The following is a 12,281-nucleotide window of genomic DNA, read 5'->3' on the forward strand; positions in this document are numbered from 1 at the left end:
CCTGACCACTGATCGAACCTGCGTCCCCTGCAGTGGAAGCACAGAGTCTTAACCACTGGACTGCCAGGGAAGTCCCTGTTAACTCCTTAAATGCATCAAAATGTGGAATATCTAAGCAATCAAATTCAATAATTTCTCTAAGAACTCCAGATTCATTGTCAGCCCCTAAAGATTCATTTATAACTCACTGAAGATTTCATTTTTGAGAATGCTGAATACTCAATGGAGAAAAGACAATCTTCTTCAATAAACAGTGCTGGGAAGACTGGATATTCACATGTCAAAGAATGAAACTAGACCCTTATCTTGTACCACTTACAAAAAATTAACTTGAAATGGATTAAATACGTAAATTTGTTAAGACCTGAAAACATGGAACTCCTAGAAAAAAACATGGGGGAGGGACTTCCCTGGTGGTCCAGTAGTTAAGAATCCACCTTCCAATGCAGGCGACGTGGGTTTGATCCCTGGTGGGGGAACTAAGATCCCACATGCCGCAGGGCAACTAAGCCTGCGCGCTCTAGAGCCCACGTGCCGCAACAAAGAACCCACGCACCACAATGAAAGATCCCACATGCCACAATGAAGATGCTGCATGACACAACTAAGACCCAACACAGCCAAATAAATAATTTTTTTTTTTTAAGAAAAAGGAAAACATGGGGGAGAAGTTCCTTGACATGGGATTGTAAACTGGTACAGCCACTATGGAAAACAGTGGATGGAGGATCCTTAAAAAATTTAAAATAGAACTGCCATATGATCCAGAAATTCCACTCCTGGGAATATAACCAAAGAAACCCAAAACACTAACTGGAAAAGGTATCTGCACCTCCCATGTTCATAGCAGCATTATTTATAATAGCCAAGATATGGAAACAACCTAAGTATCCATCTATGGATAAAGGGATAAAGAAAACGTGGCACGCGCGCACACACGCGCGCATACACACGGACAAACAGACACGCATACACACGGACACACAGACATACCCACAAAATGGAATACTATTCAGTCATTTAAAAAAAAGGAAATACCACCATTTACAACAACATGAATGGACCTAGAGGGCATTATGCTAAGTGAAATAAATCAGAGAAAGACAAACACTTTTTTAAAAAAAATTAATTAATTTATTTATTTATTTATTTGGGCTGCATTGGATCTTCACTGCTGCACGCGGGCTTTCTCTAGTTGCAGTGAGCAGGGGCTACTCTTTGTTGTGGTGTGCGGGCTTCTCATTGCAGTGGCTTCTCTTGTTGCAGAGCACAGGCTCTAGGCATGTGGGCTTCAGTGGTTGTGGCCCTGGGCTCAGCAGTTGTGGCTTGCGGGCTCTAGAGCACAGGCTCAGTAGTTGTGGTGCTTGGGCTTAGTTGCTCCACGGCATGTGGGATCTTCCCAGACCAGGGCTTGAACCCGTGTCCCCTGCACTGGCAGGCGGATTCTTAACCACTGCACCACCAGGGAAGTCCAGAAAGACAAATACTTCATTATCTCACTTATACATGAAATCTTAAAACAACAACAACAAAAACAACTCATAGTTAAAGGGATCAGATTTGTGGCTGGGAGGGGAGGGGGATTGGAGGAAGGTGGTCAAAAGCTACAAACTTCTAGTTACAAGATAAATAAGCAGTGAGGATATAATGTACAGCATGATGACTACAGTTAACACGGCTGTATGATACGTATGAAAACTGTTAAGAGAGTAAGTAAATCCTTAGAATTCTCATCACAAGGAAAAATTTTAAAAGAATGCTGCTATGTGCCTCAGAAACTGCTGCAATGTTTAGGTCAATAAGCATAAGTACTTACACTTCTGTAACAACCCAAAGCATAATTTAATCACTATCAAACATTTCATCATCAATTACTATGATAAAAATTATAACAAATTTCAGGATAAACTGAAAGCCCATAAGTCTATCAAGGGTAAGTGGTTCAGGGACTTCCCTGGTGGTCCAGTGGTTAAGAATCCGCCTTCCAATGCAGGGGACGCAGGTGCGATCCCTGGTCAGGGAACTAGGATCCCACATGCTGTGGGGTAACTGAGCACATGAGCCACAACTACCGAGCTCATGCGCCACAACTACTGAGCCTGCATGCCACAACTAGAGAGAAGCCCATGCACCACAAGGAAATATCCTGCATGCCGCAACAAAGACTCTGCATGCAGTAACTAAGACCCGATGCAGCCAAAAATAAATAAATATTTAAATACTAAAAAAAAACAAACAAAACAAAACAAAAAAAAAACAGTAAGTGGTTCATTAAATATACTCCTGGAATGATGCCCAGGCCAGCTTTAAATCTAAGCCTTAACTGGTGTATTAACACCAGTTTGGGGACTTGTTTTCTCCATCTTGCCTATGTTCATACCACTTAAGCACAGATTGAGAGAAATACTATGGAGACTATGGAGAGAAATACTATGGAGACTATCCTTTTTAGAAAGGCTAATTTCCAGGGGAATTCCCTGGCGGTCCAGTGGTTAGGACTCAGCGCTTTCACTGCTGGGGCAAGGTTCAATCCCTGGTCAGGGAACTAGGAGCCCGCAAGCCACACGGCTACTTATCAAGTGGCAAAAACACCAATGAAAACCACTTTGGCATGTGCACTGCCCCAAAATAAAATGTTGCACTTTCTTGATATACCACTTTAGAATTCTCCTTTTATGACATCTATCAAAATTATATTTTTGTGTGATCATTTGTCTAATGTCTGTTTCCCTCACATGCTATAAGGGCAGAGACTGTTTTGGGGTCCTATCACAGCTTCAGCAGCTAGCAGTGTCAGGAACACAGTGAGTACTCCAAGTGTTTGCTAAACCTTCTCGCTGTTTCTGCTTCTCCCTTATCTTCCCTAACAAACTCTGGATACCAGTCCTTTGTTATGATGTAAGCAATGAATTAATCAATTTTTGCTAACATACCTTTATTAGTATAGACACTAAAGTAAAATAAAGAACAACGTAAGCTTTCAGGACCTCTTAAATAACAATGGTAAGACAAAGCATCTTGAACCCCTAGCACAACCATTCATCACTAAGTACTTTCCCATTCTTTTACTGCTTTTCAGTTTCCTTTCTGACACATTCTCTCTCCCACACTAAGTGGTATTTTCTCATTCTCCCAAAAGAAGTTTCTGAAGGCCTATTACATGTCAGAAGCTGGGCTGAAATACTTGTTCCCTGGGGACATACCGTACACTCAGGTGTCGGGGAGAGATGACACAGTCATTAAACTAATTACAAAGAAGGATGGCAAGTATGATGACAGGGAAATACAGGGTGCTTTGGAAACACATAACCAGGACAGGAGTGTACTCAAATGTAGGAACAAGGTAGGTCTACCCAAAGAAATGACTTTGAAGGTGAAAATCTAAAGATGAAGACAACAAAGCCAGGTGAGACAGGAAGGGATAAATGTCTGACTCTAAAGGAACAGCACAAACAAAGGCCAAAGAGTGTGCAGTATATGTGAGATCCGGAGGATGTTCAAGCTCACTTGAACAGATGCCAAAAACAAATGCAGTTTGTTTTTTCAAATTGCAAACTTTTCTCCGTCATAAATTTCATAAATCTTAGCATTTTCAAGTGAAAAAATTGAAAAATGCCAAAGTACACTGTATTGTTTCAGTTTTACAAATTATTTCAGTTTATACAATTTATTATATAATTATTTCAGTTTTTATATATACCGTGTATACATGTTGTTAAAAACAGAACAATAGGCCCCAAATGGAGTCACTTATGCTAAGCCCCATGTCACCAAATCGAGGCTTACCTTAATTACAGTTTCGGCTCTCCCAGAAATGGAATCTTGCACCAGCCAATCAGGAATCACCTGATCAGCACCAGTTAGGTAATACACCTGACGGACCCCTACAATCCCCTAAAGGAAAGTAACCTTACAATAACCAACCCACTTTTTATGACTCCCTTGTTTCAGCTCCCATCTGCCTATGAAAGTCTTTCATTTTGTACAGTTCTAGAGAGCTCCTTTCTGTCTCCTGGATGGGATGCTGCCCAATTCATGAACTGTTCAATAAAGCCAATAAGATCTTTAAAATTCACTCAGTTGAAAAAAAAAAAAAAATTCACTCAGTTGAATTTTGTTTTTTAACACTGCATAGACACACCCATGGGTATGCACTAAGTCAAATGAAATGTATATCTTACTCTGAGACATGGTCAAAAAAGTCTGAGAAACATTGGCAATGAGTCCTAGGAGGGAAAGGATAGACAGAGAGATAGGCAGAGGCAACAATTTATGAGGGGCCTGTCAAACCCCGAAACAGTCTTGTCTCTACCCTTACAGCATGTGAGGGAAACAGACATTAGACAAGTAATCGCACAAAAATATAAGGAAGTGAAATATAAGGGCAGTAAATATATAAAGGCAGTGAAAAACCCCTGAAGGGTTAACAACACATTTATATTTTTATTTATAAATATATTTACATATTGAGAAAGACAGTTGGCTGAAGCAAAGAGAAAGGATTAGAAAGAGCCAAGACAAGAGATAGTAAAAGCATTAGGAGGCTGACAGTAGTTCAGGTAAGAAATGCTACAGCCTGGACTAGGGTGCCGGCAGTGGGATGGAAAGGTGTCCGAGGTAAAGAATATATATGATGCGATACCAAGAGGACTTGGTGACTGAGTGAATACAAAGAGGGAGAGGCAACAGTTAAGGCTGATTCCCAAGGCTTGGACCACTGGGTAGATAATGGGGCCATTTACTGAGAGAGTGAACACCAAAAGCAGAGTTTAGAGGGAGGAATTCAGAGTAGACTTTGAAACATGGGCCCATATGAGAAATCCTCAGTCAGAATTCCCATTCTGTGATACTCAGGTAGTCCGACCAGCAGCAGTCCACTTTAGTCAGACCATGACTTCCCTAGCTCATCAGAATATCAGCCCACCATTCTGCCTCATTATCTATAACCTGACGGGCCCCTTCAGGCACGAGCTTGCAATGCCTAGTCTTATTCACCACAGGCAGACACCAACCACACCACAGGCCCCCAACTTCCCACCACGAGAAGACTTTCCCAGATCTGTGTCTGGCAAAGTTGAGGTTGCTGGGTAAATTGGCTGTAATTGCACCTAAATTATTGATACTCACTGGTAAACGTCTTCTCTCTCAAATCATTTACATTTTATTTAATGTAACTGAGAAGTAACTGGAAACGTTGGCAAAATAATTAAGAAAAAGACACTAAGATTTTCTAATCAAGTCAAATGAACAAGTAACACTAAAATCAAAATCAACTATAGGAGAGTTCTGGGTAACAGATATGAGGTGCCTCCCTACATGTGTCCTCCCGACAGTAACTCAGGTCCAAGGCCTACCGCTAGTCACAAATCTGCTGAATCAGACTTTCCAAATAGAATACGATCGGAAAAACCAACCTAAAGTCTACATTAATTATCAAGTTAGTATTAACATCCTTATTCTAGTAAATATTTTGGTAAATGGTAATAAAAAGACATGAGTTTCAATTAACAAAGATTTAAAAATTTATGCTATGCCCATGTTCCCTTAACTAATTTAACGGAATTTCCTTGTATTATTAACTCCAACCTAGAAGTTTTATGAAGTACAATTAAATTTTATCTGACCCTTTAAATATATTTATGAAATGGATTTAAAAATTCATGTAAGTAGAAAAAAGGCTAGCAAGATGCTGCTAATGAAAGTTTACAGTATTCACACAAATATGAGGCTGGAGCCAAAACATTACCAAATCAGCAAAGAAGCCAACATTGAAGTGCAGTCAATCATGGTAAAAGATCAAAATAATTCAATCGCTCTGAATAACCACCTTTAGCACAAGGGCATCTCTGTTATTCCTCCACCACCAACAGCCGCCCTATAGTTTTGGCCTCTTATCCTCCCTCATGGCCCCTGCCCTCTCTTCCTTTTCAGATTCTTGGGTCACGTCACCCCTTTTGTTGAGCACAGCCACCTGTTTCCGTTCCTTCATTTGCAGGTAATACTTTCTCTGACAATATACCTCATTTTCCTTTCTTACTATTGTCATTTTGACAAAACAGTAATTTTCTTTCCAATGCTGACTTTCTCTTCTGATTCCACTGATTAGTTAGGAGTTTCATTTTACACCATGCCAGTCTCTGTGAGATAACAGAAAAATGTACTGGTCTCTGCTCCTGGTTCCTGACACAGAGCTCCTAAAACCCTTGTAATTTCCTAAGTGATAAGAGCACTAGGAGCATCTCTTGTTCTAATAAGGTGATCCGAGATGAGCTCCTGAATGTGGGCTGGTCACCAGAAAGACCAAGCCATGATTAGGAGCTTGGAATTTTTAGCTCTACCCCCGCCACCATCATCCAGAGAGGGGAAAGGGGCTGGAAATTGAGTTAATAATTGATCATGCCTACATGAGGAAGCTTCCTAAAACCCCAGTAGTGGTGGTAAGGGGGGCATGTTCAGTTCAGAGAGCTTTCAGGAGGGCAAACACATCCACCAGAAGGGTGACGCAACTCACCTCTATAGGACAGAAGCTCCTGTGTTCAGGACCCCCCAAGACTTGCCCTATATTTTCATCTGGCTGTTCATCTGCATCCTTTATCAATAAACTGTTAAGTGTTAAGTAAGTGTTTCCCTGAGTTCAGTGAGCTGTTTTAGCAAATTGATTAAACCCAAGAAGGGGGTCATTGGGACCTCATCTGTAACTGGTTGGTCAGAAGTACAGGTAATACCTGGGCTTGAGACTGGGTAGAGAGGTTGCAGGGCACCAGGCTTGTGGGATTGAGCCCTTAACCTATGGGATCTGATGCTATCTCCAGGGAGACAGTGTCACAACTGAGTTAAACTGCAGAACACCCAGTTAGTGTCACAGGAAATCACTTGGTGTGGGGCAAAACCTCCACACATTTGGTGACCAGAAGTGTAACTGATGAAGTTTCTGAGTGTTGTGCCTTGACCTCTTTTATCTCATAAACTAGTTTTTATTGCACAGTTTTGCATAGGGATGCATATGTTGCATTATAACAGAACAGGCTGTATGGAAAAGTGTAATAGAATATATTGGTGGGATAAAAATGTTCTAATTGTACATTTAATAAATAAATAGTACTAATTTTACAATAGTAAAAATAGTACTAATTGTTAGTTGCCATAATTTAACCTCTATGACTTGACACTAACTGGGTAAGTTAATTATACTTCCATGAAAAAATAAATAAAATTAAGAAAAGAAATAAAAAACAAAAAAATTTAAAGGGCAGTTTTACACATGTTAATTTAAATTAAATGTATGGGAAATACAAGAATACTACAATAAGTAATGCATTTTACCTCACAAAAGACATGAAGTTTGCTTGTGGAGGTGGACTTCCAGAAGGCTGCAGCTTGTAAGTTACTGTGAAATGGTGAGTCCTCTGAAGTGCAGTGCAAAGCTGTAACACCACATGCAAATGAGCATGGCTCAAGAACACACGGTGGATATCTGAGGTGTGTGTCTGTGTACATTTTGTGTATGCCTACCCTGCTCAGTTCAGCTGGGTGCAATTTTCTGCATTCACCCAGTGTTTCCCATGGGCAAAATGTGCATAAGCAACACAAAATTCACATTATGCTCAAATTGTTTCCTAATATATGAACTACATTAGAACAAGTCTTCCTTGTCAAAGAAAGTGTTAAGCATAACTGACCTTCTATAATTTTGCTTAAAGAATGAAACAACATAAGGCAAAATATTAATAATGAGTACCTCTGGATGGTAGAATAATTACTACCAAGAGTTTACCTTACTTTTATAAACTGATAAAGATGAAATTTAAAGAAAATATGTCCAAAATACAAAAATCCAACCAGATCTTAAATTGCAGCTTTATAGGCTAAAGTTTAAAAAGTGCTACATTAGTAAAGCAGATTCCTTTTCAGAAATGCCAAATTGCTTTCATATTCTTATCTTCTATTTAGAAGGAAACTGAGCAATCAGGTTAAAAGGGGGGATTATTATTACGCTAACCTACTATGTTATTTAGGGTTGAAAAGCAATGGAGATATAAGCAGAAGGTGCTATGGAAACCAGAACACTGCATGAGGAGGGCAGAGAAAGCTTCACAGAAAGGGTGATATTTGAGCTCAATCTTAAATATTAGTAGGGTTCCATCACGTGGACAAGGTAGTGAAGGGCATTTAAGACAAAGGAAAAACATGGAGAAAAGCATAAAAAATCAGAGCAGTCTGGAAAACCAGTACAGTGAGAAGAACAGTAGGTGAGGGAGTATAAGGGAGGCTGACAGAAGTAGCAGCCAGCCAGGCACAGGAATGGGGCTTCTTCTGGTAGGTCATGGGAAGCAAATTAATGTGTTCATAACCGAAAGGGAAGAAAGGATATTTTAAGATGTGCTAAGAAAGATTACTATGGGGTCATTGAGGAGGATGCAATGACCAGGGGAGGGAAAATAGCACATGTAAGGTTTTTAAATATACTGAAACAGAAACGGATGATTACTTGGATGTGGGCAAAGGAAAGGGTTACATACCTCAGTATGATATTAGCTGTTGCAATAAAATTCATCAACAAAATCTAGATACTTAGAGTTGTGTTAAGCACTATCAGAAATCTGCTCCAAATGCAGAATACCATTGTTTTAGGTTGTGCCTCAATTTTTTAAAAAAATTTTATTGAACTATAGTTAATTTACAATGTTGTGTTAATTTCTGTTGTACAGCAAAATGATTCAGCTACACGTATATATTCTTTTTCATATTCTTTTGCATTATGGTTTATCACAGGATATTGAATATAGTTCCCTTTGCTGTACAGTAGGACCTCATTTTTTATCCATTCTATATATAGTAGATTGCATCTGCTAACCCCAGACTCCCAATCTTTCCCTCCCCGACCCCCTTCCCCCTTGGCAACCACAAGTCTGTTCTCTATATCTATGAGTCTGTTTCGTTTTTGTAGATAGGTTCATTTATGTCGCATTTTAGATTCCATATATAAATGATATTATATGGTATTTGTCTTTCTCTTTCTGACTTACTTCGCTTAGTTTGATAAACTCTGGATCCATCCATGTTGCTGCAAATGTGTGTCTCAACTTTTCAATTTTAAAAGATATGAGGAATAAGGGAGGCCAAGTACATTTCTCAAATAGCCTTTTTTTTTAAACAGGAGAAAGATAATTTAGAGTAGAGCTTTTATCACTCAATGCAAATCTACTTTCTAAACTGTTGCTGCCCTCTGCTGTCTCTGAATTTACTTTATTTTCATTTTTTCTCCAGGAATAACATTAAACCTAGAGTTAATTAAAACCAAAACATCACAAGACGGCAGAATACATTCAATTTGTAGTAATATACAAATATATTTTTTAAAACTTTTAATGATTTTACTTTTAAGGACAGTGCATTTGGTTTTTCCTCATAAATTAGCCTGTTTTGACTTTCTCCATGAAGTCAGTAGGCTAAGGAGCTATGCTGAACTCTGCAAAATGCCATTTTAAACTCAAGAGAGGCACATGAAAAGATGCTGAACATTCCTAATCATCAGAAAAATGCAAATCAAAACCACAATGAGACATCACCTCACACCTGTCAGAATGGTTATCATTAAAAAGACCACAAATAAGAAATTGTTGGCGAGGATGTAGAAAAAAGGGAAGCCTCAGGCTTCCCTGGTGGCGCAGTGGTTGAGAGTATGCCTGCCGATGCAGGGGACATGAGTTTGTGCCCTGGTCCGGGAGGATCCCACATGCCGCGGAGCGGCTGGGCCCGTGAGCCATGGCCGCTGAGCCTGCGCGTCCGGAGCCTGTGCTCCACAATGAGAGAGGCCACAACAGTGAGAGGCCTGCATGCCACAAAAAAAAAAAAAAAAGGGGGGGAACCCTCATAAACTGTTGGTGGGAGTGTAAACTGGTGCAGCCACTGTGCTGTGAAAAACAGTATGGAAAAAAAATAACTAAACATAGAACTACCATATGATCCAGCAATTCCACTCCTGGGTATATATCCGAAGAAAATGAAAACACTAATACAAAAAGATACACAAATCCCAATATTCCTATCAGCATTATTTACAATTGCCAAGATACAGAAGGAACCTGTGTCCATCAACAGATTAATGGGCAAAGAAGATGTGTGTGTGTGTGTGTGTGTGTGTGTGCGCGCGCACACACACACACACACACACACACACACACACACACACACGGAATATTACTCAGCCATAAAAAAGGATGAAATTTTTGCCATTTCCAACAACATGGATGGACCTGGAGGGTATGGTGCTTAATGAAGTCAGACAGAGAAAGCCAAATACTGTATGCTATCATTTATATGTGGAATCTAAAAAATAAAACAAACAGACGCACAGATATAAAGAACAAGCTAGTGGTTACCAGTGGGGAGAGAGAAGAGGGGAGGGGCAACATAGGAGTAGGGGATTAAGCGGTACAAACTACTATGGGTAAAAAAAGTTACAAGGATATATTGTACAGCATAGGGAATATAGCCAATATTTTATAATAACTTTAAATGGAGTATAACCTATAAAAATACTGAATCACTATGTTGTACACCTGAAACTAATAGTGTAAATCAACCCAAGAGAGATTAGTTAGGTTCCCAGTGACTAGGATACATCTAGATTCTCCAATGTTCCATGTTATTGAAAGAAAATACATAGCTCTTAGCACCACGAAACTTGGAACAGTCTTCCTCCTTTAATATTTCCTACGCTTGGTGATTTCAAATACCTTAACTGGACATCAGTTATCAAACTGACAATGTAAAGCATTTGATTTACATAATTTATGATATCTCACAGGGCTATATGTGATGATATCTCACAGGTCTTGTATTAAGTGTAACACTGAAAAAGTAGGGAATTACTGACTTGTTGAAAACTCTCAAGTACATTAATCCACACATATGCAGAGAGGCTCATGAAGAGAGCCAAGCCTTTCAAATCCAATTCCTAACTTCCATGCTTATCTCAGGGAATAAGAAAGATTCCCCAGAGAATATGCAGAGCAATATTTCTTACTTTTTTGCGGGTGTGTGGTGGTGGTTTACATATACTTTTGAATATCTGATGAAACTTGCAGATCCTTTACCCCTCCAAAAATACATATACACAAAATTTTGCATAAAATTTCATGATACTTTCAAGAACTCATTCAAAAATCCCAGGTTTAAAGTTTCAGGTATTGAGTGAAACGGGGGCCAAAAATAGAACTCGGGGTTGTGGGGTGAGCATGGGGTGACTACACTGAAGAGGATGGCAAAAAATAGAAGGATCCAGCAATTCCAGTTCTGGGTATATATCTAAAGGAAACAAAATCGTTATCTCGAAGAAATATCTGCACCCCCCACGTTCACTGCAGCATCATTTACAACAGCCAAGACATGGAAACCACCTAAATGTCCACCAGCGAAGGAATGGATAAAGAAACTGTGATACATATGTACAACGGAGTATCCTTCAACCATAAAGAAAGAAATCCTGCCATCTGCAACAACATGGATGGACCTTGAGGGCATTATGTCAAGTGAAAAGAGTGACATAGGGAAAGTCAAATACTTTGTGATCTCACTTATGTGTGGAATCTAATAAAACCAAACTCATAAATACAGAACAGACTGGTGGTTGCGAGAGGCAGGGATGAAGGTGGTCAAAAGGTACAAATTTCAAGTTATAAGATTTAAGTCCTGGCAAGGTAATGTACAACATGGTGACTGTAATTCAAAAACAAAAACAAAAACTGTATTGTATATTCGAAAAGCTGCTAAGAGATCAGACCTTAAAAAGTCTCATCATAAGAAAAAAAACTACGAGGTGACGATGTTAACTAAACTTATTGTGGTGATCATTTACATAGTATATATGTACATATCAAATCGCATTGTACACCTAAATTTATACAATGTTATATGTCAATTATATCTCAATAAAACCGGGAGGCAAAAAAGCCTGTCACACTCTCCAGTGAAACCTAGTAAGATAAGGACTGGACCGTGTTCATTGAATTTAGCAACAAGTTAAGTCACGTAGCAAATGCCATTTCAGTACAGTGGTCAGGGCTGAAGCCAGTGGAGTGAATGGAATATGGAAATGTAGGCTTTCAGAAACTTCACTAAGTACAGGTACAAGAGGAAGATGCAGGGACAAGGATGGCTTTTTTACCTCATGAGGTGCACCTCACCAAGGACCTTTTTATAGGTACCTGCACCTGACCTCCCTGGCCCCCTTGCTGTGACAGCCTTTGGCTGTCATGCATTATCCTTACTTTAGTGCA

The 12,281-nt window shown here is 39.5% G+C and overlaps 1 protein-coding gene across 2 annotated transcripts in view; it reads right to left on the reverse strand.

The window, feature by feature from the left end:
- MSH2 (mutS homolog 2) overlaps positions 1 to 12,281 on the reverse strand; it is a 76,249-nt gene that overhangs the window by 37,004 nt on the left and 26,964 nt on the right. The gene's annotated exons all lie outside the window — the stretch shown is intronic.

Source organism: Kogia breviceps, chromosome 11 (assembly GCF_026419965.1).
Source record: "Kogia breviceps isolate mKogBre1 chromosome 11, mKogBre1 haplotype 1, whole genome shotgun sequence".
Taxonomy (NCBI): Eukaryota; Metazoa; Chordata; class Mammalia; order Artiodactyla; family Physeteridae; genus Kogia; species Kogia breviceps.